Source organism: Armigeres subalbatus, chromosome 3, assembly GCF_024139115.2.
Source record: "Armigeres subalbatus isolate Guangzhou_Male chromosome 3, GZ_Asu_2, whole genome shotgun sequence".
In the NCBI taxonomy this organism is placed as follows: domain Eukaryota; kingdom Metazoa; phylum Arthropoda; class Insecta; order Diptera; family Culicidae; genus Armigeres; species Armigeres subalbatus.
Window position 1 is genome coordinate 67,545,343 of NC_085141.1, and position 27,218 is coordinate 67,572,560.

Below are 27,218 nucleotides of genomic sequence, written 5' to 3' on the forward strand. Positions count from 1 at the left end.
GCGTTTTTTTTTATACAACTGTGCAAAGACAGTCATTTTTCCAATTCTTCAAACGGCCTTCAGCATTGTCTCCTGCGGCCTGCTGAGCTACGAATGTTTTGATATTACTAAATACGGAATATTTACTTCTTTAATAAGCTACTTTCTTGTTAAGAAGTTATGACTGCACTAAGTTTCAGAGCAGATCAAAGCCATTTTTGTCGTGTTTGAAACATTCAATAAAATAAAATAATAAAAATAATAATTTTAATAACAATTACAAAAATAATTTGAAAAAAAGTTAACCATAACCCCTTCCTACCACACTGTTTCACAACGCCTAGGCACCTTCCGCAATTACAAACCCGGTACCATTCTCAGAACATGTTCTCAATTGACTCACTTTAGAAGAATGATACATATTCTGACTCCAGGTCCTTGGAACGTGACGCCGCCGGGTAACCTTGCTCTCGCACGCAGGTGCTTATTAATGAAAGGTTACTAGCCATTTGCTAAGAGCAAACAAATTGACTCAGTACAGCAACGGCTACAAGCTCTAGTAGTTGCCAGTTAGCAAGTACTTAGTTTTGTTTAAATTACTTACCGAATTCACTAGCAGGAATTGATAAATTGGAAAAGAATTCTATTTTTTGCAATTTATCACGATATTACACAAAACATGGAGAATGACCTGCTTTATAATGAAGCTGATTATTTTATTGATGTAATATCTCACATCCGAGGCATGATCACGACACACAGCTTCAGAGTAAAGCTATCATTATGACACAACCTCAACCAATTTCACATTCCTACCTTTCCGCCAACATCCAAAGTTCGTTAGGGAATTGGCGTTCATTTCGCTTTCATTGGCTGGTAAGACCGTTGGACCGGAGCGGATGAAGCAGTGTTTGCCCACGGTTTCACCTTTCACCGTGTGTATGAGCTTCTGGCAAGTTTTATCAAGAGTAGGTGTATGGTGGTCACGTTTGTCCAATGCAATGGCCGGACAACAGAGTGGACGGCGATCGTATTTTTTGGAGGTTTCCTCTGCACGTTGATGAGAAAAGGAACCGGTTTTTAAATTTGAGTGCGGAAACTATCTTATGCAATCTTCTCAGTGAAAGAGCGGTGCATTTTAATGGCATTGTGTAAACATTATGTGTGTCAATTTAATCAGGTGGAATTTACGTATGATACAGAACAGTGACCGTCAGGCTACATACTACATTTGTTTCTGTGGTTTATTATAACGTTTTTGTCTTAAATAAATGATCGTATACAAATTCAGACCATTGATTGAGTTTCCTTGTCAAATGCAACTCACTGTAACTGGTCCATTACTTAAAAAACATAAATTCATAAGAAACAGTTGATATTCCCGGCAGGATATTGTGTGTCTGCACCATCACCGTAATATTGTTTCAACAGTCTACGTAGGAGTTTGCGAATAGCAATGATGCTGTTCCGACTAGTAGATGGTAACAGATCAGAACTTGTTATTCTGTTACATCAGTTTTAGCAAAGCTTGTTATAAACATGTACCATTAATAGTAGGGGAAGAGGTTCGGTTGTGGGCACCGTTCGGTTATGGGCACCCCTATGTATCTTTTGACAGATAAGAGATGCTGTCATTCTGACAACCGTCATTTGTTTGCTATAATAGCATGATGTTTTGTGCTCAATATCAAACCGGATGGGCATCTCTACTTTGAACTAGAAACAAATAAATTTTTCGTACAAGAAAAACAACACGAAAGTTTTTTTTGGTCTTTTTCAAAGTGTCATAAATTAAAGGATTTAATTCAAAAAGTGAGTTCTAATGCGTATTTACACAGTAAATTTAATCTATTTTGAGGCCCAATGTCGATTGCCATCAAAATTTTAGCGCGAATTTTTCCTTTCTTCTCATTCCAAAAAGGCTGCGAAATTGGGTTGTTTAGGGGTATATATGTTTTTACATATTCTAAATCTGCATAAAAAACTGAGCCTATCCTCAATTTTTCAGAATTTTTGGAGCCCCGGAACAATTTTTAATTTGGATTTTAAATTTATATGGGACTAAAAATTTGTTCTTATGCTGCATGGGCCAACTGTCATTCTATGAATGTTAGTGTCATTCTATCGATTAAAATGGCTTATTGTTTGCTTTACAAAAATGAAAATAAAAGGTTTACAAGCAAAATAAAAATATGTTGGAGATCAGAAAAGCATGCTCTTTATGTTAAACTATAAAAAACCTCATATTTTTCTCTGCTCAACAACCCAATTCGGTTGTGGGCACCTTTATTGGTTCGGTTATGGGCACCCTCATTTTATTGATAAATCATTCAATATCGTTTTACTTGTCCCTTAACTTATTTTTAATAACGTTTTAAGGCAGTTTTTATAATTAGTTTGACATAATTGTTCGAAATAATGAGTTTATTTAATATTTTTGTTCTTTGGGCATGTCTAGTCATTATACACACTTTTTGGAACAAAGCGTTGACCGATTTGCTTGCAACAAGTTGCATTCGACGGGGAATGCTTTCCCATTGTTTCCTAGTGAAAATTGGTCAGATCGGACTATGGGATCAAAATTTATGGCCAAAATATTATTTTTTGAAATGAACGAGAAAGGCACTATTGCCGCTAGGGTGATTAATCAGAATTTTTTTGACTGTGATGCATACCAATAAAACGTAATCCAATGAAAAATTAAAACCCATTTACCTAAAGTGCTATTTTAGACCTTTCTTATGTGATTTTTTTCAACATCCTCCTTAATGCACCGAGGGAGGCATCATCACTGCTAGGTGAATTGATTTGAGTTTTTAGCGTCTCCTGGCTTTTAGAATGAATAAACTATTCCTTGTCTTTAAATCTGGGTGGTTTTTATTCATGCTTCTTTATTTTTAGCTAAGTTTTCAAGGGTGCCCACAACCGAACCACGAAATGAAAATATCCAAAAATGTCAAATTTTCTAAATTGTCAATATTTTTTCTGTATCGATGAAATCATATTAATTTCTTTGCTAGTAGTAAGGTTATAAGTTTAGCTTTCGATTGCTATGCAAATGTCGACATAAGATCAACCAGGGCCAAAGTTATGGACCAAACACAAAAGGGTGCCCACAACCGAACCTCCTCCCCTAAACATATCAAAAATTGTAACAAAATTGCTTCTATTTTCTAACAAAAACATTACTCGAGTCGAGTCAAGTACGAGACACTGAAGGCGGCCTTACTGTTAAGGTCAAAATACGTATCTGTCAAAGGTACAATCAAGTGGTGGAATTAAATGGAATTGTACGAACTCGTCTTCGGAACACTTAGCGTACAAGAAAGGCAAACATATTATAAATTAAATAAATCCATCCAATCCATCTTTCGGATTGGTTTAATGGAAACTGACAATAATAATAGAATTATAGAAATTTCATGAATTTAATAATTTTGGAATATTCTTTAACATAATCGATTTTTTTAGATTTTATTTGGTTCCATATCGTTTTTTTTTCATCACCTCTACCTCTCATTAAGGTACACCGGGGCAAGTTGAAACAGTTTTTTCAAAGTTGAAATTCGATGTGCTATAAAAAAATCACCCTTTGATATTTTTTGATTCCGTTTGCGGTGTTTGCTAGTTTAGGCCAAAGATCATGCATAAAAAATAACCAACCTTAACTAAATAAATATTTTGTATATTTGAATTATTTTTTTATATGCATCGTTTCAACTTGCCCCGCGTATCGGGGCAAGTTGAAACACTGCATTAAATACAGACATAAGCTAATTTTGCCGTATTAATAACAAAATGTATGTACTCAGTGAGACTCAAGAAGCACATGGTTGTAAAGGTGACTATAATACTGCCAGGATTCACATAAGGGTCCCATGTAAGTTTTCGACGATTTTGATTTTCTTTCAGAAATGAGCTTAAGATTGTCTCCTGTTTAAGAAAAACTGATAAAATAGTAGGCTTTGTTCTAGAAATTTGAAAACAAATCCCACTTTTGTTGTCTCATCTTGATATTTACTCGCATAAAAATCGCATTCCAGATTTTGATACTCTTTTACACAAAAAATAAACTTAAGTATGGTCCATTTAATTGTCCACAGCAATATATACAAATAAAGAATATTATGTAAAATTTTTGGAAAGATAGCATTTTTTTAAATTTATTAGTTTTTTGTATTTCTACATATAAAACAAGTTTGAAAAATTCAACGACAAATTACTCAAGGCGGAGAAAATGACATGGGACTCATATGCGAATAAGGGCAGTGCCCAACAAAGTCACAAGAATTTTCAGAGACCAAATTCTGGAGAACGCACTTTGCTGAAAATTTATCAAATTGATTTTCTACTACTGGTAACCACTCGGATTACTATTCAGGATGGTTCATTATTTGGTTCACTTGTATATTGTGCACTTGAATCATTCGGTTGTGGCTTCTTCATAAATGCACATTATATAAATAGCCAGAAGATCTCTCATAAGCTCTTCGATTGGAGAAATAGGCCGCTGGGAAAGCGAAAGGTGGAGTTAACGAAATGTTTACATACTCTATGTTTTATTTTTCTGAGAGTCAGTGCTCAGTAGATTAAGAATCTCAAAAATGCATTTTAAACAGGATCCCTTTTCATTCTAGTGGAGATTGTAGGAGGGTTGCATTCATGACGAAATGAGCGGAAATTTATTACAGTTATTTCCAGAAGTTTGCATGTATTTATAAATTTATGTTTTCCGAATGTATGTATTTACAGACCTTCATCATGGTCCTTCATCTGGAAAAAAATTACTTTTAATTGCGAGGGTGACGTTTTGAATCGTTGTTTCAACTTGCCCCGCACCACGCATTTCTATTTGCCCCGATGAGTTAAACATGCGGAGCAATATCAAACAACCAAAATACAAAAATTAAAACGGGTCTTTCATCGATTTTTCATATTCATTATGCTTATTCAACATTGAATGATTATCTACCGTGAAAATTTTATGAAAAAACTCTTCCAAACATCGTTTGAGACCTGTTTCATTGGCATGTCAAATATTTGGTTTGGATTTTACAAATGGCGAAAAATAAACAATAGCAGGAATTGGTTTTGAAAGCTGCAATCTTCCGGGCATGGCAGTCAGAAGATGCGTCTAGGGGAGTAGTTTGTTGAAAAAAATAATCAGAGCACTCAGTCATTTCCCATCTTAATTACAGCTTCCGTTTCAACTTACCCCGCATTTCAACTTTCCCCGGTGTACCTTAATCAGTAGAATATATTTTTTTAAAAAATGTCAATAACGACGTCTCTTTGAATATTGCATGAGTATTTATAAACCTATACCGAAGCTCGTGTTTGGAATATATAACTTCTTCTTTTACATTCAAAATAATTTTACCCAAACAATTTTATTGATAGCCTGCATACAAACGACTTCATTCTACACTTCAAATACGGTTCACCCAAGAATGGTGCGTCCATTGCTAATTAATGCGACACGATTCAAATATACCTTCCATAGTTTGCAGCACCCTACTCCTATATCATCAGGAAATATTGGGAGGTTTCGCGACCTCTAAGCAGCCTGCATGTTGAATCCTTCTTATATAGTTAGCAACCAACTGATTGTCATTATTGACATTGCCATCATCATCCGGGGCACGTGATATGAATGTAGCCGTTAAATGTTAGGATCACTCGTATGCATCCATAAGGTTCTTCAACACTTTTCATTATCGCCTGTTCAATTTTATCGCAGCTGCTATTGAATCGCCCGCACCAATATATTCTTCTACGAATTTATGCACGCGCAACCAACCACGAAAAATATTCGTTCATCATTTATCTCTCATGGATTAAACGAAGAGGGGTAGAGTGGCTTGTGGATGGGTGCTGCATGAACCTTCGTGGAATATTGAGTAACAATTGAGAAGACTGACTTCATATCGGAAGTTTAATGTAATGGGTTTCTTCGAATAGGTAAAAAATGTAGATCGATTTCGGGATGGTATTTCACACCTAGCTAATGTTTATGCTGGTTGGCTATATATGTAGGTGACATTAACTACGTTTTCTTTTTGTATTACGTTTTCTTTCCTACTTCATTTATATGTTTTTTATTCTTGGATGATTGAACTGTGTGGCCGTGCGATTAGCGTCAGTCGCCTGAAAGATAATTGTCTTAAACGAAACGTTAGACAAGATTAAATAACAGTGTTTTGATTTTGTCAAAACTGAAAAGCCATCTCCGAAGCATTAAACTACAGTCGAAATTAATAGTTGAAAGATAATTAAACTGAATTTGTATTATGATCTCATGGTCGGACCTTTAACCTAGAAAATCTAATAATGCCTATTTTGCCCTGATTCCTCATTTTGGTGAAAAAAATCAACAAAAAATAATTTGAGTCTCTTCACATTATTTTTGCAATCCACCTGGAAGCATTTCACTTGACTGAAAAATCAAGTGAAATGCGTCCAGGTGGATTGAAAAAGTAATGTGAAGAGACTCAAATTATTTTTGTTGATTTTTTCCACCAAAATGAGGATTATTTATTACTATTTATTATTTATTATTTTTTATTCAGACTAAGGCCGAAGTGGCCTAAGCGGTATATAAGAGTCTTCTCCATTCGGCTTCGTACATGAACGGGTCCATTCGGCTCGGTACATGGCCGGCTCGGTACATGACCACGCAGTCTACGGAGGGTCCGCAAGTCATCATCCACCTGATCGATCCACCTTGCCCGCTGCGCACCTCGCCTTCTTGTGCCCGTCGAATCGTTGTCGAGAACCATTTTCACCGGGTTATTGTCCGACATTCTGGCTACGTGCCCGGCCCACCGCAGTCGTCCGATTTTCGCGGTGTGAACGATGGATGGTTCTCCCAGCAGCTGATGCAACTCGTGGTTCATTCGCCTCCTCCACGTACCGTCCGCTATCTGCACCCCACCATAGATGGTACGCAGCACCTTTTCCTTTCGAAAATTCCAGGTGCGCGTTGGTCCTCCACGAGCATCGTCCAGGTCTCGTGTCCGTAGAGGACTACCGGTCTAATCTAATCGGTCAGTCTGATGTAGGCTTCCTCCATCTTCTCAAAGTTATGTACCATAATATCTATGTCGTCGGCGAAGCCAAATAGCTAGACGGACTTATTGAAAATTGTACCACTCGTGTTAATCCCTGCTCTTCGTATTACCCCTTCCAAAGTGATGTTGAATAGCAGACACGAAAGATCATCACCTTGCCGTAACCCTCTGCGGGTTTCGAAGGGACTCGAGAATGCCCCTGAAACTCGAACTACGCACATCACCCGATCCATCGTTGCTTTGATCAACCGTGTCAGTTTAACAGGAAATCCGTGTTCGTGCATTAGCTGCCATAGCTGGTCCCGATCGATTGTATCATATGCGGCTTTGAAGCAGGGATATGGTGCGTAACGAAACTCTTTGCGTGCAGCACGCGTTGTTGGGAGCAAGCCCATTCAGATCCAGAGAGTCGAGTGAGTGCGGATCGTGCTCCGGGCTCTCAAAGGGTCGTGCACTGAGTAGCACTCTAAAGGCTCCCCCAGACCGAAGCGATTACATCGCCGCGACGGCGACAACTAGTCGCCGCGATTCTATCGTTCGGTCGCTGTCGGCAATGTTCTATTTACGCTTCCATACAAACGGCGACAGAATCGCAAACGATAGAATCGCGTCGCGACTGTCGCATCGCGTGTGTTTGGGGGAACCTTAACTGCACTTTTTCGGTTCTTCTTTGGCACGACTTTCGAGATCTAAGATGATTATTACACGCGTGTTCTGTAGAAAGATGGTTGATCGACGTATTATTTGTTCGACATTTAGAAATATGAATAAATAAGATATGTATTTTGTAATTATTTAGCAGGGCTTCATCATTTCGATCCGCTATTTCAATATCGGTCATTTTGACGGTAGCTATTATGCGACTGTGCGAAAAAGAAATATTGAGACAATATTTATATATATTTTTCAAATGCAAAAGATTTCTAAGCATTTCAAACATACTCTTTTTATCAATGGTCAATATAATTTGATTTTTTATTTCTACCAATGGCACTTTATGTAGAGTGGAAGATATTGTCAACAAATACAATAACTGTAGCAAATAATTTGCAATTATAAATCGTACTGCAGTAATTTGGAATCAGAAATTCCTAAATTACATTTATCTCTGATCGCCATAGTGGATTTTTAATTGCAGTCATCTATGATTTTTTGATTATTTTCCTAGAAGAAACTGCATGAGTTCCAATTATCTGCAAATACATAACATTTAACGGTTGTAAAGCAAACAAACAACAATATTGCTTGGCGGGCATTTATTATCATTTCAACTTTCTCGATGAATTCGAAATGCACAATGTGCACTACCCGTGCTACCCGAAAGGGTAGTGCAGCCTTTGACTCGCACGCAACAGCGAGAGCCCGCGCACCTTCGGCTCTGTAGCTCGCAAAATTTGAGAGACGCGCACCCGAAGGTGGGTGCTGCACGAACATTTTTCGCACCGCTCTGAGTATTTAGACAATCCCTGCTTTGAAGTCGATGAATAGATGATGTGTGGGCACGTTGTATTCGCGGCATTTCTGCAGTACTTGGTGAATGGCGAACACCTGGTCCGTGGTGGAGCGTTCGCCCATAAAACCCGCCTGGTACTGCCCCACGAACTCCCTTGCAATTGGTGCTAGTCGACGGCATACAATTTGGGAGAGTACCTTGTAAGCGGCGTTCAGCGATGTGATTGCGCGGTAGTTGCTACAATCCAGCTTATCGCCCTTTTTGTAGATGGGACACACGACACCTTCCATCCACTCCTGCGGCAAAACTTCCTCCTCCCAAACCTTGGTAATGACCCAGTGCAGCGCTCTAACCAGTGCCTCACCACCGTGTTTAAATAGCTCTCCTGGTAGTTGGTCAACCCCAGGGGCTTTGTTGTTCTTCAGCCGGCCAATCTCCTCCTGGATTTCCTGAAGATCCGGAGCCGGTAGAATTATGTCCTGCGCACGTTCCCCCAAGTCCATCACCATACCGCCATCTTCGTCTGCCACATCGCCATTCAGGTGTTCTTCGTAGTGCTGCCGCCACCTTTGGATCACCTCACGCTCGTTCATAAGAAGGTTCCCGTTTATGTCCTTACACATATCAGGCTGTGGCACGTTGCCCTTACGTGAACGGTTCAACTTCTCATAGAACTTTTGTGTATTTTTAGCGCGGTACAGTTGCTCCGTCTCTTCACGGTCTCGATCTTCCTGCTGACGCTTTTTCCTCCGGAAAATCGAATTTTGTCTGTTCCGCGCCTGTTTATATCGTGCCTCGTTCGCCCTCGTGCGGTGCAATCTCGCCCATGCTGCATTCTTCTCTTCTACTAACTGCTCACATTCGCCGTCATACCAGTCGTTTCTCTGATCCGGGGGCACCGTGCCAAGTGCAGCGGTTGCGGTGCTACCAATGGCGGATCGAATATCTCTCCAGCCATCTATGCCAAAACCAAAACGAGGAATTAGGGTAAAATAGGCATTATTAGATTTTCTAGGTTAAAATAAGTCTTTCCATTCGATTTCCCATACGTTGTACTCTTAGAAAAAGCCTTTGTAGATTGATACATACTAGTATTATAAAAAATAGGCTGAATAAATTGCGATGAAAATTGTGTTAAAATGGTGATTTTGGGTAAAACGGGCATTATACGCATTCAGGCATGATACGAGACTATTCTCATTCGCTTCCTTCGGCATGTTTGTGTCAGGATCACTAATTTTATTTGATCAATCTAGTTGCGGTTCTGAGTTACATATTTTTTTGTTGCTTTAAGAATACGGTAGATTTTGACCTAAGAATGGAAATGTACTCACCTACGGGTTCTACGAGGGGATCCTTATAGAGTTTAGTTTTTACTATAAAGTCAGTTTTTCATTTCAAACTCATAACCATCTATTTAATGACAGATCATGCGAATATTTACATATTTTTATGGTACGATACACCAAAAGGTCCAATCTTACAATTACTGCCTTGGCAAATAAAATCACGGTGTCTTTGTCCGAAGAGGCTTATTTTTTAAAAAAAATCAGTATCTCTAAAATACCCACTACACGAAAGTATAGGTTTTCCTATTTCACGTAAGTGCATTTTTATAATGTTCTATCGGGGGTCACTTTTCCATACATTTGGGGGGGGGGGGGGGGGTTAAATCGGCTATAGTTTTGGATTTTTTTTGGGGTTAGAACATTTTAGTTTATCCACGATATGAAAGAGGAGATCATATACTTTCGCGTGGTGGGTGTTTCAGAGATACTGATTTTTGAAAAATAATATCTCTCCATAGAGACACCGTGACAATTCTGTAAGATTTTCATTCAAGAATTTTTTTTTATACAAATACAATAGCAAGTGTACAATGAACTTTCCCTTACCCGATATTGAAGGGATGATCGAGTTAGGAAGGTATTGAGATAGAGAACATATTTATATTTTTTTCCGAAAATCAAACACTTGTCATGTAAATGTAAAAATATGGTTTAGGGTCATTTGGAAAAAAGGCTTTTTGCCGAATAATTAAAATTGATTTCCTTATTAAGTGAAGTGAGAAGTGAGATGTTCGTTGTGAATAGTGAAAAGTGAGAATTAAAACATGCGAAATGAGATGTTCGAAGTGAGCACTTCTTAGTTTTCTCTTCTCACGTTTTGCCTTTCACTTCTCATTTCTAGCTTGTCACATCTCACTTCGCATTTCTCACTTCACATTTTTTTCACTTCTAACTTCTCAGGGGAAGGCAGGAAGGAAGGAGAAGGAATGATGGGAAGGAATAAAGACTAAGTTAAAAAAAATTCACCTCACTTTTCACTTCTCACTCCTTGGTTCTCGCTTCTTACTTCTCAGTTCTTAATTCACTCTTCGCACTTTTCACTACAAATTTCTCAATTCTTACTTCTTACTTTTTACTTCTTAATTTTTACTTATCACTTCTTACTTCTCACATCTCAATTCTTACCTCTTACTTCATACTTCCCACTTCTCACTTTTCTCAATTTACTATTCACTTTTGAACTTTTCTTCTCTCATTTTTCACTTCACGCTCCTCACTTCGAATTTGACAATACTTTCTTCTATTTTTCACTTCTTACTGTTTACTTCTCCCTTCTTATTTCTTACTATTCACCTCTTATTTTCCGCTTTTCACTTCATACTTCTCAATTTTCTCAATGCTTACTTCTCACTTTTCACTTCTTATTTCTTACTCCTCACTTCTAACTATTCAAATTTCTTACTTCTAAATTCTCACTTTTTAATTCTTACTTCTCACTTCTCATTTTTCACTTTTCAAGTCTCAATTCTTACTTCTCACTTCATACTTTTTTCTTCTCACTTTTCACGGTTGACTTTTCACTTTTTACTTTTCTTTTCTGCCTTTTATTTTCTCACTTCTAACTTCGAATTTGTCACTTCTTACTTTTCACTTTTCACTTCTTACTTCTCACTTCTCATTTTCCACTTTTAACTTCTCACTTTTCCCTTCTCAATTCTTACTTTTCACTTCTCAATTCTTACTTCTCACTTCTTTTCACTTCCCATCTTTCACTAATCACTTCCTATTTCTCACGTCTTATTTCTTATGAGATGTGAGAAATGTCTCATTCCTCACTTCTGGCTTAGCCCTTTTGGATTTTAGGGGGCCTAGGATTTTTAAACCCCGAAAATAATGATAAGACATTCACTGATTTTTATACAAAATGGTCAGGTTTGAGGACCAGAATCTCGATTTCTATCGATTGAATTGAAGACATATTTGGCATCCCAGCCTATAATGACTTAAATTTTGAATTAATGATGTTTTTTTTGTATGCAAGTTTACTGAAAAGGCACGTTTCAGTTGGAAATAATTATAAAGCCACTCCACTTGTATGGAGCTTCATATAAAATTGGATATCGAATGCTTAGCTCCATCGAAGATGCCATCAAAAAACGAATCAACAGACATTCGAGAGCGTAAATGGAGGTGGGTCGGCCACACATTACGAACGAGCGGAAACGAAATCTGCAAGCAAACACCGGCATCGACATCTTTTACGTTCGCCCTGTGTACCCATTGAGGTGCTCATGATACATGAGTGAGTGAGTGAGTAACCATTTTAAAACCCACTGATATAACAACCCTGGAACCTACCAATCCCGTCATTTTGGTTTATTTTTCTGTGCATAAAAATATCAGTTTTTAAGAGTCCACGGAGAGCGAACACGAAGAATACGAAGGCGCCGGCGTCGGCTACAGTCCCAGAATCGATGGCGACGTGGTCGATGCAAACACTGCATTTGCATCGGTGCGGTGGCGTCTGTAGTGATTCAGCGGTAAATCATCGTGTAGTTATCGTCGGTCAACATTGATTGCAAAGGCGCGTTATTTTATTCAAAGGTAATTGGTCCTTTTCAGGACCACCATTTTTCATAGAAGAAAAAATATTCATCGGAAATATTCAACCAAATGCTAAACAACTAAATGATAACGAAAAAACATCCAACAATGGTGACCGTCGGCGGTGGCAGCAGCATTCAAGTAACATTCGCTCAAATGCTGTTAGTGATTGCAAAGGCACGTTATTGGAAATAAGTCGGTCCTTTTTGGTTTGATTTGCCATATTTGAATTTGATGCTCAAGTAAAATTTCCTAGCAAAATTCTGACTTTCGTTTTGCTGCTACTAGTGACTGGAAAGGAGCATTTTTAGAAATAAATTGATCCTTTTCAGGGTCCCTAATAAATACAAAAGAAAGCTGACTTAAGAGGAATTTCCGAATTTTTTGATGACTGCTGAAAATTCGTTAGCGTCGGTGTCGGATCCAGTCAGGTTGCCGCAGAAAATTAATGTATTCACAGTGATGGCGTCTGTAGTGATTCAGCAGTATATGATCGAGTGGCTGTCATCGGCGTCAGCAGAACCCAATTGAAATTTTCTCGTCAGATTCTGTCTTTAGATTTGTTTCTGTTAGTGATTGGAAATGCGCATTTATGAAAACAAAACTGTTATTTTCAAAAGAGTACTTTATGCAAAAGAAAGCTGAAGATTTTGATCTGATTTTTGAAAAGAAGCTCAAAATAGAGAAAATAGATGGAGGGGCAATGGATACCTCCCCAGGCTTCGGGGCTATTTACACCAATAACTTAAGGCTCATGCGGCAAGGGAAGGAACATCAAATACCATTGAAGAGCATCAGGATCATCTAAGAGATTTCTACAGTTCTGAAAAGATAATAAAAAAGGAGATCAAACAGTATATGAAATCTCATTCAAAAAGTAGTAAAGAAGTTTCAAAATAGGAAGAACTTTTCTTCCTAAAATATCCCGAACATAAATTGTTATTTGGAATCCTTGTTTGCCAGTTGTCCATAGAATATTCTTTAAAAATTACCTACATAGTATTCTGATTAAGATGTTACAAATATGTACTACTCCACTAGTTTTGCTAAACAATCAGCTTGTAAATAACCATAAATCTGAGAATAAGCGATAAATCAATAGAAGAAGAATCTTTACCAGGTTTGAGAATATTAATAGTAATAACCTTGATAAAGCGCCATTCCACAGGAAAAATATTTTCAAAAAGATTTTTTTTCTATAAAGCAAAAAGAAAAAGTTTACCATCAAATGATATTTTTTGTGTTTACAACATAGTGAAATCCTGGGACCCCGGGAGCTTTTCATAGGATGCCCAGAGAATCGGCTAAGCTCGGAAAACTGAGATGACGTGTGTTTTATATGATACATGTAAGCAAATGTGCACATTGCTCAAAACAGACATTCACCTCCAAAATAACCTTAACGTTGTTGAAACTTATTCCTTTTTCTAATATAGGAAAGTTCATAATTGTCGCATATACATCATTTTTTTTCAGAAAATACTTGTATGTGCTTTCTCTGAACTCCTAATCTTTATTTACAAAACCATGTTCGTATATCCAAATCGCATAGTACTCGGGGTATAACCTTCAAAGCTTAATACATGTACAACTTACTCATCAAAATGTTAATCGGAAATACATATCATCTGCTTTTAAAAGCAGCACTCGAAAGCGCCTACGATCTTACAATTCAACTAAGAACACGCAATTGTTCGACACTGATTGTATCATCTTGCTTCAAAAGTTCACTCGTGTGCCGTAAATCAGTTGTCCGTATGGAACGAAAATCAATTTTAACAGAGATTTATTATCAAGTTCTTTTTCCATAACAATAACCCTCGTCGGGGGAACTGAAGCGCTCGCGCAAAAAAGCAACGTGTGTTTCCTAGAGCTCATCTGTTGCTAGGTGGGAGCTCAGAGCTTATTACTGATTCAAGTTTGACCGGTAGGGCAAAAGATGTGTCACACTGGATATTCACTTTTACTACGCATAACAGTTTTCCAAAAACAGTGACTCAAATCGGCAAGATTTTTTAAACAAATTCACCTGTCGTCAGACGAGTAAGCGTATTCTTTTCTCAAATAGTGAATCAATGTCAATACGAATTAGTCTAATACGTCTTATGAAAAGTGAAGACATTCCTCTTGAAAAAATTTAACAAATACTTGATAAATGTTTTTTTTTTCGAATTCACATTGGGTTGGAGAACACGTCAAGTAGAGCTATTTTAAAGTAATCTCATTAGAACTTTTTCTTCGACATTCGACTCACTCAGTTCCCAACTTTAGTATGATGCAAGCTAATTTTGTCTTCTGCAGCTAGCGGACATTCTGAAAATCGTACCACCCGTGTCAATCCCTGACCTTCGTATTACCCCCTCCAAAGCAATGCATTGTCAAGTTAAATAGCAATGGTAAATGTAAGGTACGAAAGACCATTACCTTGCCGTAACTCTTTGGAGTTTTAAAAGCACTCAAGAGCGTCCCTGAAACCTGAAATACACACATCACCCGATCCATAGTTAGTGCTACGGCAACGTCTGGATCACCTCACACTCGCTCGTGAAAAGATTCCCGTTGATGTTCCTACAATAATCTTTCTGTGGAATGTATTTCGTGAACGGTTTAATATCTTCTCATAAAACTTCCGTGTGTAATTTTCACGGTACATCATATTATGATCTTATTATTTCTCCACGCGAATTAAACCACGCTCTGTCTGGGTGGCTGTTCTAAGTGCTTTGACAACACGAAAAATTGTTATTTTCAGGGTTGTGGTTCTTTACCCACCGATTCAGTCTGACATGCTGCGCAACGATCTTTGTAGTAATGCTTGTGTTATGTAAATCTAGCAGAAAACGAATATGCACGAAATGAAAGCATGTTCAGATCTACTGAATTAGAATTCATCTGCGCATGGCCTAGCATTGAATTAATTAACGCAATGAAAAAATAAGACTGCTCTGTTGGTCACGCTACAGTTTTGAGCATACGTGCACTGAAATACAAATATGCATAAATTGAATATCAAAATTAGGCGTACCGCATTACGATAGCAAATGTATCTAAAACGATATCAAATGTATAATCCCAACAAAGTGTTGATACTCTAGGAAAACTTGTAAAATGCTAAATTAGCTGCAATCTAAGAGGCAAAATAAGCATCATTAACTACATTATTGTTTAAGGGGAGGCCTGCCCAACCTTTTCAAGCTACGAGCCAATTTTCAGATTCAACACCTGCAGCTGGTCTGGTGAGCCACAAAATATTTGGCACATATTTTTTTTATGCTTTTAAAATAATCAATGATTTATTTTATTTTTTTTTTCAGAATCTCCAAAAATTCTTTAGAGATGAACTAAAAACCGTTTTACGGCGTTCAGCGTTTCGTTTTCGTTTTTTTACATATCAGGCTCTTTGGTTGAACATTCAATGGAAAGTATGAAAATGTTGGCAATACTCGATGTATATCGATTTCTCAATCGGTGCCTGAAACTTGTAAGTAGGATTCCAAGTTTTTTACAGCTTTTATTCTTGAAAAGAGCTGTTGAAACAGAATGTGCTTCCGAAGAGAGAAAATATCTCAACAGAGATTTTCTTTTTGAAATTTAGATTTATTAATGCAAAGATTGTAGGTCAATAATCTCCATTCAGAACATTTCAATTACATAATTCACATCAGCAAACAGTGTTGAAAAATGGAAATTTTGTTACTGTGTTTTAAAAACCAGCGAAAATACGAGAAAGGTCAAGACGGCTTGAAAAATCTAGTTGAAGGGATTCGATTTTACCAGCATATTCAACAGATATGCCATCTACTGTTTTCAACAGGTGTATCACTTTTCAGCAACCGATTGTGCCAAAGTAATAATTTGGACATTGGTTTTTCTTTATCTAGTGAAAATAGTGTGAGAGATCTTGGTGGTCTCGGCATACTTCCCAGGTGACGTGGACGAAATCCCTCCTCCAGAAATAGCTGCGCTCGTAGCCCTACAGCCACCGACACAACATCCCCTTCGTCATAGGGTGCGACGCAAATGCACATCACACCGTATGGGGAAGTACCAATATAAACACCAGAGGTGAGTACCTGTTACAGTTTCTCTCTTCCAAGAACATTGACATTTGTAATGTTGGTGCCAAGCCCACGTTTGAAAACTCCATTCGTCAGGAAGTTTTGGACTTGACTGTATGTAGTCGGTCTATCTCTGATAAAATAAAAAACTGGCATGTTTCTGAAGAAATATCAATGTCAGACCATGAACACATCATCTTCGAATGGGAAAGGAAGTCTAACGATGGAAAAAACGTTTAAAGATCCTAAGAAAACTGATTGGGAATCCTACTCAGCTATCCTACGATCCGAAGAGTACATCATAGAAAGTCACATCAAGTCCATAACACAATTGGAAGATGCGTCCAAATCCATTAAAAACAAAATCCTTAACGCCTACCAAGAGAGCTGTCCAACTAAATCAACTAGTTCGAGTAGAGACGTTCCATGGTGGAATAAAACTCTTGAGAAGCTTAGGAAAACTGCGCGTAGGGAGTTCAATCGTGCTAAGCGAACCGGCGATTGGAGCCTATACAGAAAGGCCCTGACGAACTACAACAAAGAAATAAGGTCAGCCAAACGGAAATCGTGGATTCTAATGTGTGAAAGCATAGAGAATACACCCGTAGTGGCCAGACTCCAAAAACTCTTTCAAAAGACCACTCCAATGGTGTGGGTAGCCTCCGAAAGACGGATGGTTCGCTCACTGTAGAGCCTAGCGATACACTGAGCGAATTGTTAAAGATCCACTTCCTGATTCAATCCCTGAGTCGAGCATCGGCGACCAAGGCACTGGAATTGCTGTCTCAGATCCACAAGAGATCCAATCATGGGTTTCTGGATCTAAAAAGACGCAATAAAGGTTGCAAAGGAAGCTTTCACTCGGGCCAGGGTTGAGAGGGCTGTGAGATCGTTCGAGCCATTTAAGTCTCCTGGCATGGATGGAATATTCCCAGCGTTGATCCAAAAGAGGAGAAAACACTGGTTCCACCCTTGGTTGAGATTTTAAGGCGAGTCTGATTTTGGGGCACATACCTAACGATTGGCGTCAAATCCGGGCTGTCTTCATTCCGAAGGCAGGCAAGAGAGATAAAACCAACCCCAAAGCATTCAGGCCGATAAGTTTATCCTCTGTAATGCTCAAAATTATGGAAAAGGTACTATGCGAGTACATAAATCACAAATTTATGAAAGCAATGCCTTTGTCAAAAACCAATTTGCTTATCAAAGTGGAAAATCTACGATCTCGGCACTACATACGGTAGTTCAAAAATCGAAAAACACTTAATGCAAAAGAAATTGCTCTTGTAGCATTTCTTGATATTGAGGGCGCATTCGATAACGCTTCTTATTCGTCTATAGGGTCAGCAATGTTGAGGAGAAAATTCGACCCATCCATTGTTACCTGGGTACATGCTATGCTAGCTAATCGGAAAATCTCCTCTGAGCTTAGCGGTTCATACATCACTGTTAAAGCAACAAGGGGGTGTCCGCAAGGCGGAGTTCTTTCTCCTTTGTTGTGGTCACTGGTGGTGGATGAGCTTCTAGACAGCTTAGAGAGAAGAGGCTTCGAAGTGGTTGGATATGCTGATGACGTTGTCATTATTGTACGAGGCAAATTCGAAAGTGTTATCGTGGAAAGAATGCAATCTGCCCTAAATCACACTTTTTCCTGGTGTCAAAAGGATCGACTAGGCATAAATCCTACAAAAACTTCCATTATCCCTTTCACCAAACGGAGAAAGGTTCAACTGAAACCCCTTTTCTTGAATCAAACACAATTAGTTTATTCAAGTGAAGTAAAATATCTAGGTGTCATACTCGACGCAAAGCTTAATTGGAACTCTCATCTCCAATCAGTTGTGCAGAAAGGTCTCAATACACTTTGGGTTTGTTCAAAACCCTTGGTAAAAGATGGGGCCTAAAACCAAGTATGATCATGTGGATATATAAAACCATTGTCCGTCCCAGGACAACTTACGCTTCCCTTGTCTGGTGGCCTAAAACTAATGAGGTTGCTGCAAGGGCTAAGCTCAACAAAATCCAACGCACCGCTTGCATAGCCATCACTGGTGCAGTTCGTAGTACACCCACTTTGGCCCTAGACGCAATGCTTCACCTGCCCCGGTTAGATCAATTCATAAAGCTGGAAGCGGAAAAAAAAGTGCTCTAAGGTTAAAGAGAATAAAACACTGCTGTCGGGAGACCTTACGGGTCACCTCAGCATATTAAATGAATTTGCCATAAATCCCGCAATAGGAATTTGTAGTGACTGGATGGAAACGGTAGTCAATTATGACTTACCTTACGATGTGTTCATTCCTTCCCGCCAGGAGTGGGAAGGAGGTGGACCCAGCGTTCCAACAGGCTCTATAAATTTCTTCACAGATGGTTCGAAAATGAATAATCTGACAGGATCCGGAATCTATGGCCCTACAACACAAATTTCTGTCCACTTAGGACAGTGGCCCACAGTATTTCAGGCGGAAATATATGCAATATTAGAATGCGTGTTATTATGCCTGAGGAGAAAGTATAGATTTGCAAAAATATGTATTTTCTCTGACAGCCAAGCGGCACTTAAGTCGCTTAATAACTACACTTGTAACTCAAAGCTAGTGGGAATGCATTCTGGCTTTGAAAAACTTATCCATACGCAATCGAGTCTACCTATATTGGATCCCAGGACATACGGGTCTAGAAGGAAACGAGATTGCTGATGAGCTAGCCAGGAATGGATCTAATGAAAGGTTCATTGGCCCTGAGCCCTTCTGCGGGATCTCAGACTGCTCTGTAAAAATGGAACTGAACAAATATATGGTCAGTCAAATCACATCAAACTGGAATGCACTTCCCCATACGAGCCAATCCAAAAGGCTCGTAACGATTAACCCCAAGAAAACCCAACAACTATTAGGTCTCAACAAAAGGGATCTCAACATCTACACCGGTCTAATAACTGGACACTGCCCCTGCAGATACCATTTACAAAAGATCGGAGCAATCCAAACCTCAAATTGCCGCTTCTGTGACGAGGAGAGAGAAACATCAGAACACATCCTCTGCTATTGCAGTGCACTCACCCAACGTATGTAGGTTCAAAGTTCTCAGCAAGCCCTTTTTAGGGCCTGCTGACATATGGATCTTATCCCCCAAGGACGTGGTTGGCTTCATAAAGCTAGTCTCGCCAGAATGGGGGAGTCACATACTGTAACTCAGGACCTCTATTCATCAATAATAGATGGTCTTGAGTTCAGTCGATACCAAGGTATCTCAGTGACAAACATGTTACTGAGATAACTTGCGTATTTCACAGCAAAAGGGTATATCACAATAGTCCTAAAATCTGGACGCAGTGATCTTCACCCGACAAACGAGGAGAGTGTGAATTCCAATAACAAAACAAATTTGCATATTCTGCTTCCATTTTGTCAACACCTTTTGGAATTGGATAAGGATGAGTTCCCTCGCGATGATCAAGTTGATTGTCTCAATGACGAGCGTCAGTACCTTCTTCTTCTTCTTCTTATTGGCACTTTAATTCGTACCATGATTTGAACTAGGGGAACAGACGGCTTTGGCAGGTTTTGTTCTATTATTGTCAGGGAGGTTTTTGTCGACCAAAGTTTATGAAATTTGTGTGTGTATGTGTATGTGTGTATGTTCAATCTAACCCCCACTGTCTGGCAGTGGTATTATGGAAGAAAGCTGTCTGCTATAAAGTCAGCTTTAGCCCGGGAGTTAGAAGGTGTTAGCTCTACTGCAGCTCCAGTGACCCATTTCAGACTGCCTGATAACTCACGTTCAGCCCGAGGTCACTTTCACTTGCAATAAGCCCCGCCTGTTTATGCTACCATTATCAATTGGATAATGGATCCATAAACAAACTTCCGGATTTTTAAATCCAGCGCGCATTTAGTTTTGGAATCATATAAAAACCATATTGAAACAATCTCACCAAATTGATCCAATTCCGGATAAATGAACTGAGGAAGCGAAGATTACTTCTAGTATCTACGAACAATTATTCACTTCACTCTTCTGGAGCTGTTCAGAGATATTCGTTATTGATATTATCACACAGCCACACAAAATGCACGAAAGACATCCTCGTATACAAGCTTCACTAACGACTTCGCGCATTCAATAAAACTTTATTAAAAGTAACTGGAGTCTTCTGATCACTTAAATTATTTTTTCTAGTACATATGCAAAATATAAACATATATATCATATATCAGCCGAATCTATTTCGTGCATCGACCAAATTTTATGAAATTTGGCCACAATATTCTTTGATACGCAAAAAATGTTTAGGCCAATTTTGAGCATAATCAGCCATAAAAAAAAACCCTGACAATAATAGAACAAAACCTGCTATAGCCGTCATTCCCCCTACCTACACCGATCATGTTTTGAGCTAAATTCGAATTGATTAATTATGCTCATCCATGCGCTTCTTAGTTAACAGATAATTGGTGTTGCGCCAGCTGCTGCAATTGATCAATCCACTTACTAACATTGACGTCAGAATAGTTTTCTAGAACTATTTTTGTCCATCTTTATTTATTTATTTATTTTTTGCATTGAAACATTAGTTAGCTAATTTTTATTGATGCATCAATGCATCTATAGTTTATTGGAGACCCCGTAAATTAAATTATGTGTTGTGCTTTATTTCCGATCGCCGGAATATTTGCGGTAACCTTTATATACCTTGAGATTGAGTCATTCACGGCCTCACAGACATTGGGATGAATGAACAAAGTCTAAAACCGCAACTTCCCATAGCATGGAAATACAAACCGAATGGTGGCAAAAACAAAACGATCGATGCAAGTAGGGGGAAACTCAACCATCCAAATCATTTGTTGTGGTTTTTGTGTGCAAGTCAAGCTTCGAATGAAAAAGAAGGCACTCAGTTGTCGGTAGTTTCCAATACATCAAATTCATTATGTTTAATATGGGTTTGTTTTTTGCCTTCTATTAGCTTATTTGAAAATGTTTTATTTTTCTCGACAACTTAGTTCATTGGGGACATTTTTTTATGGCCTGAGTGTATCATTTGTAACTTTTTACAGATTTTGTTAATCTTCCAATTCCACAGTTACGCAATTGACGTTGTTACTAACATTCAATATCCTAAATAATGCCAATGAATCAACTAATTGTAGATATTTTCACATGAATATTCTAATTAGTCAAATACTGAATTTTCCATTCCGCTGGTTAAAGGTTAATACAATATTGTAATATTATATCATATCATAGATTACTTAATTGCCAGTTTGATTCTGTCTCTGATATAAAAACAGAATTCTGTGTATAAGTAAAATGTTCCATTTGATGACTTTAACAAGAAACAACTAAATCTGTTCTACAAAATGTAATCATAGACATCAAGGAAAACAACAGGCTTCTTTTTCTATGGCTATACATTGCAAGTGGAATTCGGCCTGCTTTTCAACTTAGTATTATATTAGCATTTCCTCAGTTATTAATTGAAAACTTTTCTATGCCCGCCATTGCATGAGCTTGAGCACACAAAAAACCATCGTTGGAAAAGTTAGAAAAAAAAGTAGGAAAAATTTATGAAGATCAGTTTAGTGGTTTTAAGTAGAAAGTATAAGATTTTTAAATTTACCAATGCAAAAAATGTCACTTCGGTAAGCACTTCGTCAATAGCTTAGTAACTCTATCTGGTATTTTTTTAATACTTTATTAGAGTGATTTTTAAGTTTTAACCAGTCTTGCAAAATGTCGTGACCATCACCAGATGATCAGATATGAAAACAAAAACCACCACGCTTTTAAACGATGTTCTTTACTGACAATCACTGCAAGCGCATCGTGACATGTAGAAGCTGACACGTGAGTACCTTCGGTAAGCGTGACACCCAGATTGACAACCACAAGCTGAGAGCCATAAAGAGCATCAGGTCGGTCAGCTGTCAAAAGTGCAGGTGAGCACCGTTATTGATTGATTTTGTTGTCGTTTGATTGGACTGACGTCGTTTTTAATTGATAAATTGGATAAATCAATAGTTAAATTAAGGGTTCATTCACAAATTACATAACGCTAAAATGGACCTGGGGGCTGAAAGCCCCCACCCACCATCTCGTAACGTATTTTGTATGGGAGGGTTCTGAAATTTGTATGGGCCGTATTTGTGAATGGCTCTAACTAAGTTTTTACCAATTTGATCCAGACTATCTTTTGAAAAAGGCCAAATTTTTTTTATTGATTTTTTCAAATGGATACAATCAAAAAACGACGCATCCTACAAAAAAATATTATATGGGTGACTATCGCAAAATCAGTCAAAGTTTCTAGTAAAGATATCGGAAACAATTCAAATTGAGCCCTACACTGAAAAAAAATCAGTTTCAACAGTTTCAAAAATTAAAACTCGATTTGCGAAAAAACGCTTTTTTGATTTGTATGAAATTGTGTCTCAAGATAGGTGATTATGTTCCCTACCAACCGTCCATACATCGCAAGCTGGGCACTTTGAAGGAAAAAGTTTTTCTAACAAAAACTTTTCTTGTCGAAATTATTTTCAGTGTATTTTATCCGTTGCGATTAGTTACGACCTAAATATTGTACTCTGCTTGACTGTACAGGAATATTTAAATATATATGTTAAATCCACTGGCACTCCTTGACACTGAGAAAAAATCAATTCCGACAAGAAAAATTTTTGTTAGAAAAACTTTTTCCTTAAAAGTGTCAAGCTTGCGATGTATGGGCGGTTGGTAGGAACATAATCACCTATCTTGAGACACAATTTCATACAAATCAAAAAAGCGTTTTTCGCAAATCGAGTTTTAATTTTTGAAACTGATTTTTTTTCAGTGTAGGGCTCAATTTGAATTGTTTCCGATATCTTTATTAGAAACTTTGACTGATTTTGCGATAGTCACCCATACAACATTTTTTTGTAGGATGCGTCGTTTTTTAATTGTATCTATTTGAAAAAATCAATAAAAAAAATTTGGCCTTTTTCAAAAGATAGTCTGGATCAAATTTGGAAAAACTATGTATGTACTTTTCTTTTAATAGCACCTCTTAAGCAGACCCCACACGACGGAAAAAGTTTGACAAACTCTTGATTATTGAAGAAAAAGATTGATCGTGTGAGTGCGAACCCAAAATATTGAAGTAAATATTGAGGGAAATCAGAAAAGTTTGATATTCTTTTCAATATTTCCCCTCATCTCCCCCCGCAGTTTGCCCACAGGAGTCGATGACGGTTGAGTGTGTGCGTGTTTTGTGCGTTATACCGCTATTTGATTCATATTAGTTCAAGAAAAAATTGAGTTTTTCTTCAGCTACGGCCATGCCGGCTAATCAGTGAAAATATTGAAGAAAAGTTTGATGAAAAGTTTGACGAAAAAAGTATTGTCAATAAATGCCTCGTGTAAGGTCTGCTTTAAAATATTGCACAAAAAGTCAATATAAACAATAAGAACACTTAAATGTACCCAAAAATTCTATTTTGGCTTCATGCATTTTTATCACAGCAAAAATCCATTAATTCCGCTAAGTGGATTATTCCATTGCTGTCGAGCGTTGATTTCGAACCAAACACCGCATAGGTCAAGTGATCATCACGATAGTCAAGATGACATGGATATGACAACCACAACATCAGGAAAGTTTTCCTATCATTCATGCTGATGGTGATCACAGGCAGAAGGAGTGAAGACATGGTGAGTGACCAAGCGCTAGTTGCCAAAATGTCACTTTCATGGTGGTCGTTACACCAAGCACACTGAAAACAATGTTGCAGTAATTTTAACCATGCAAAAACTCTTAAAATTACCATTTGAGTATGTTTTGGATATAAATGTATACCTATTTATAATAACAACACTGTTGTGAGTTTTACCATATGCGCATGGTTAAACTAAAAACAAAGTGTAGTGAAGAAAATCTACAAAACAAATCCATCTCAGGTCACCATCGATGCAGTCATAGTGGGAAGCGATAAATACCTGCGAATTAATCATTAAATGGAGCTTGAAAAATCAGAAGATTACAGTAAGTAATTATTACAGATTCATATTTTAGGCCCTGATAAAAAATAATTTTGTGTTACAGACTATACAGCTCGTTGAAAACAATGTCACATTCGGACATCCTGAAAACTTACAATGTCCCCATGGATTCACACTGGCTCTGGCTCGACGGCAGTTCGGGGTCAAGAAAATCATCCAGCACAAGTGTCACACCAGCTACTGCTACCGCAAGAACTTCCCTGTTTCTTCCGAAGGGAATTGGTCTGTCCCAGGTCTGTCCATATTCGAAGAGGCTATCTTTTGCCACATACACATATCGCATTTCTTAAATAGATAACTTTTGTAAACCTATCTGTATTTAATAAACAACAAAAGCCAAATTATGTATTTACTGTAAAATAAAAACATGTTTAGTAAATTCTACTATGGTTCCAATATGAGAATGGTAATAACTACTGCAATGTTTACGGCTGCACATGGTACTTTTGAACGAATAAAATAGTAAAATTCGACAAGAAGTGTCAAAAAGGCTCCATAGTAAAATCAACTGCAGTCATGGTTGATTTAAGTGCAAACTGTAGTCTGCACAAATCAAGTGGTAAAATGTTTTTATTTTTACCCTCGATTTGGTAGATTTGACCATGCCGCTTCTTTCAGTGCATGTGAGATCCACATTGAGCATCACAATTGAGTACTTGACACATGACCCGGATTTTGTTATTGTCACGCTTTACGTGACTTGTACGGTGACACTTTGCAGCACTGGTTTTAACAAAAAAAAATCTGGTAAAAGGGCGAATGTCGCAAGAGATAATTCTCTCTCTTTTGAATAAAAGTGACAAGCAGGGGATTTGTTTGCAGTTTATCACCTCAAAATGCAAGTTCGCATTGTTATCTATCGTTCTGAGGTGAAAAACTACAAAGAAATCCGCTGCTTGTCACTTTTATTTAAAAGAGGGTAAGTCGACGAATAGAATCTTCTCTTGCGGCATTCTCCCTTTTACCAGATTTTTTTTTTTGTTAAAACTCCACTAACATTTTACATGCATTCAATATTAATTATATCGATTTCACTTCACTATTCATTTCACTTTATTTTCTCATTTAATTTATACTTGTTTTATCGGACTTATATCATCTAAAATTTTATATTGTGCTTTTACATAATATAGACAAATTAATACGTAAAGACAAACGGTTTTGTCGTAGAGGTTGATATGTTCGAATGATGGTTCCGCCAGAAGTTATTTCTTCTGCAGGTGCAACTAAATCCGCCGTGTAGTGCGTGTGGAGGAAGATGTAGTGAAGAAAATGGTCCTCGTCGATTATGCTGGAGAATCATTCAACTTTGAGGGGGTCAAACGCAAAGGGGTGTAAGTGACAAAAAGTTGGTTTTGAGAAAAATGGGTGCAAAGTTTTGTTAATGTTCTGTGAGTTTTCACATTTTTTATAAACATCATACAAACTATATTAACATATTGCCGCAAAGCTCGAGAACCCAAACATTTTTTGCTGACCAACTTTCACCAAAATATCAATTACACCCCTCTGCTTCTAACCCACTCATTTGATCGATTAATTCAGAAACCATCAGAGGAGTCATTCGACTGAACTTTTCCTTCCTGTAATTTGATTAATTTTTACATTGACTACGCATTTGAATATTTTTCCCCGCCGACAAATGACAAAACAAAAACTAATGACAGTTCATAGTCAGTTCCCAGACATTGTTTAGACAGCGTAGCTAAATTTTTAAAAAAATAACATACATACTTGATACTTTTTAAGTCTTTCATAAGCATAAGCATAGCATAAGCATGATTGATCGCCCACGGTTGCTACTCCGTTATTGCCAGGTCAGTTGTAATTACACAGAGAACCAACAGATGAAGTTTGGGACTAACATCATCTTCAATGTGTAAGAACTGGTGACTCAAAAATAAGCAATACCAGCGCCGGCCGTGTCCGATTGCAGGTCAATTGAGGTATGGGTAGGAAAATGTTGACACGATACTCGCTTTGATAGAAGCCGACGAGTCATCTGCACTTCCACGAGAAATCACTGGGATGTTGGATATATGGGGTAGGTATTGTGGCAGGGTTCGTTTTGGTAAACGGTAGGGGAGACTGGGTAGACTTGATCCCCTTTTCTGGTTTCCGATGTATCACAACCAAAAATAAATAAACATACGCGATTTCCACACAGACTCTCTTAGAAATATAGTATTTAACTTTACTGATGTATGACAGTCCTTAAATTATTGTTGTTATTGATACACAATCGTTTTTTTGGAGTGCTGTCAAAAATCGACTTTGAAAATTTTTGGAGGAAGTTGATCCCTCTCCTAGAACTTGCTTTGATAAAATTAGAAAGGTGCCCTCAGATTTTTAAAATATTTTCCTTCAAAATACGTGGAATTATCGAATTGCTGTGCGTATACATGAACGATTTTTGTTATTGAATTCGAAAGTAGATGTAATTTTTAAATTAGGGGAGAATTGATGATTTTTCTTTCTTAATTAAATACGTTAAATCTGTAAAAATTAGAAGCCTAAGAACGGTTTTTTTTTAATTTTTTCGCCAAATGTTTGTATGGGTGAATAACGGGGGATCAAGTGTCCCCATATTGAAGCAATAACTTCAAATTCAAATATCCTAAAACTTTGATGTAATGTTGACAGATCAATACAGCATATTACAGATCAATAAGCATATTTATGGCTTGTTGCTGTGAAAAAAACGAAAGACTTTGGTCATTGTTAT

The 27,218-nt window shown here is 37.7% G+C and overlaps 1 protein-coding gene across 2 annotated transcripts in view; it reads left to right on the top strand.

Annotated features, from left to right (window-relative positions):
* Positions 1-27,218, top strand: part of LOC134225820 (uncharacterized) — a 71,233-nt gene that overhangs the window by 24,855 nt on the left and 19,160 nt on the right. The window contains exon 1 of one of the 2 annotated variants that reach the window (XM_062706192.1): positions 16,337-16,460. The exons of the other annotated variant lie outside the window; for it this stretch is intronic. The gene's annotated coding sequence lies outside the window, so the exon portion shown is untranslated. Of the gene's footprint in view, positions 1-16,336; positions 16,461-27,218 lie in introns of those variants that run through there. 2 annotated transcript variants of the gene reach the window in all.